The 2,468-nt window shown below is 31.2% G+C and overlaps 1 long non-coding RNA gene across 1 annotated transcript in view; it reads left to right on the forward strand.

Annotated features, from left to right (window-relative positions):
- LOC136795408 (uncharacterized) overlaps positions 1–755 on the forward strand; it is an 11,900-nt gene extending 11,145 nt beyond the window's left edge. Inside the window, exon 3 of the long non-coding RNA XR_010842992.1 lies at positions 620–755. This is a non-coding gene — a long non-coding RNA (uncharacterized lncRNA). The remainder of the gene's footprint in view (positions 1–619) is intronic.
- The last annotated feature ends 1,713 nt before the right edge of the window (positions 756–2,468 follow it).

Consider the following 2,468-nt stretch of genomic DNA (forward strand, 5'->3'; position numbering starts at 1 on the left):
TCAAGCAATTTAATAAATATAAATTTAATTTATAAGAACTCAAAAATATATATTTTTTTTTTACTTCTTGTACAACAACCATTTATTGTACCTCTTTAACATGTATATCAGATTCATCAACGCTGACTTTTTATTAATGTAATTAAAAATTGGGGTACAATTTTTCTCCTCTTAGGTTTTTGAACTATAAAGTTTTAGCCTTAATTCATTGGTCTTTTCAAAAATAAACCTCTTAACCTGTTATATTACTAAAATATATTTTTAAGTATACAACTCATGAAAGTGTTTGTTGCATTTTTTTCTTTCCTCTTCTAAGGAATATTCTGTAGGTCATTTTCTTTTGTATGTGTGTCTTTTATTTCTTGTACGAGTATTTTAACCCCAAGAAAAATATATTGCAATGTATTGACAATAGTGGGTTGAGAAAAAATAATTTAGTTTAATTAAGTAGATATTTTGATCATCATAAATATGATATCAGTGGTCGAATAGCATGTAGGACGCCATACCTAGCCAGCCAGCTCATACAGCCTTGCTCGAACACCTGCATGACAGAATCTTATTTAGTGAGGTTAATCTTCATTTTATTTATTGTGTTACATTTTTATTTATTTTACAGGTAATTATATACAATGTGATAATCGAGCAGAACGTCGTGAACAACGAAGACCTGACTGCTGAAATCTGCGAAAAAAACGTTATCAAATCAATATGTTATGAGATTATGTTTTAATAAAATATAATAGTATATTTTATTTATTACCTATTTTGTTAATTATTATAAGTCATAGATGAATTGCTGCAATTAATTTGTTATCTAAGAAATGTTTACATACGTGAATAAAAATTATTAAATAAAATCATTAGTAATTAACAGTTTCAGTTTATGATATTTAATTTTTAGCAAGCCTTTACGACGTGTAGATTAATAGTTGTGCCCAGGATCTTTATTTGTTTAAAAATTAGTTAATATATGAATATAATATTTAACAAAAATAGTGAAAGGTTCATACTTAACAAAGTTAATAATATGTCAAACTTCATAAATGGTACAATTTATATAACATACATCATATGATTTTTTTTTTTATTCATTTAGAAAATTACATCAAATATGGTTCGACCAGATGACATCTATCGGTCAGTGCCAAAATAACTGAAAGGACCTTGAAGTGAATAATAGAGCCGCAAATTTACAATTAGTGAATTATTATAGTAATGAGAATAAAACAAGGTGATTCAAGATACTATAAAAAAAGATCTAGTAAAATATAAATAAATAATATATGTAACTAAGCACAGACATATTTAGCTAATTTCAATTTAATATAATGCATAATTATGTGGAGTTTTTTTTTTTTTTTGTACTCTTTGTTAAAATAAAATTATTACTTCATTCATATATAATACATGAAATGCATTTGAAATTTTTTTTTACCTCCTTTATTATAAATAACAATATTAATATATATTTAAGTATATACAAACGTAACTGGTGCCTTTCCTTTGTCATACGGGGGTTGGGCTGGGTCCGCTGAACCCCGTTACAATATTTGTCCCAGGAACCGCTTGAGGAGTTTTTTTTAACCCCTGCGTTTGAGGAGTTAAGTAAGAACGTACCAAGTCAAATATATATTTTTTTAGTTTTCTTTGTGGTTGATTTACTTATTATTTCTTCTGGTAACCGCTTGAACAGTAAAGTACCATAACTATTGGGTTGTAAAATAAGTTCGTGGCGTTTTTCAATATTTAAATTTATAAAATCATGTTTACTTGGTCAATAATGTTCGCATATTCTAAAAAATAATTAGTTTAGGTGCTTTTATGCATCAGTTTCAACCGAGATTCCTTATCCTTGCTCAAAATGGAAAAAAAAAAATTCATTTTTGTCCGCTAATTTTGTCCTGCAAAATCCGCTACACAAACACTTGCATCAAAATTTGCAGTGTGAATGATGATGATGCCTTAGGAGAAAGCACCGCCCGTAAGTGGTTTGCTCGGTTCAGAACGGGGAATTTTGACTTGGAATACGCAAAGCGCTCGGTTCGTCCTTCAACTGTTGATGATGAACAAATTCAAGCATTGGTCACAGACAACTCTTACTCTACGACATGGGATATCTCAGAAAGGCTTAACATATCTCATGCAAGTGTCTCAAACTTTTGGGGCTGCAAGATATGTTTCTCAAAGTGATAATGGGTTCCCCCCAATGATTCCCCACCAACTCTATTCACCAGACCTTGCCCCAAAAGAAGTAGGGATAAAAGGCCGGTTCTGGCGCAGTAAATGAGCCTTTTTGGACTTTGGACCCTAACCTCGAACCAGCCTTAACCACTTGTCCTTGGACTCTAGCCTCGAACCAGCCCTAACCACTCACGTGTCCTTGGACTTTGGACCATGGCCTCGAACCAGCCTTAACCACTGGTCACGTAACCTATGGGGGGGGGGTTGATTTTAAATTTTTACTT

This window comes from Halyomorpha halys, unplaced genomic scaffold, assembly GCF_000696795.3.
Source record: "Halyomorpha halys isolate HHAL.00 unplaced genomic scaffold, Hhal_1.1 Scaffold2557.1, whole genome shotgun sequence".
Lineage (NCBI taxonomy): Eukaryota > Metazoa > Arthropoda > Insecta > Hemiptera > Pentatomidae > Halyomorpha > Halyomorpha halys.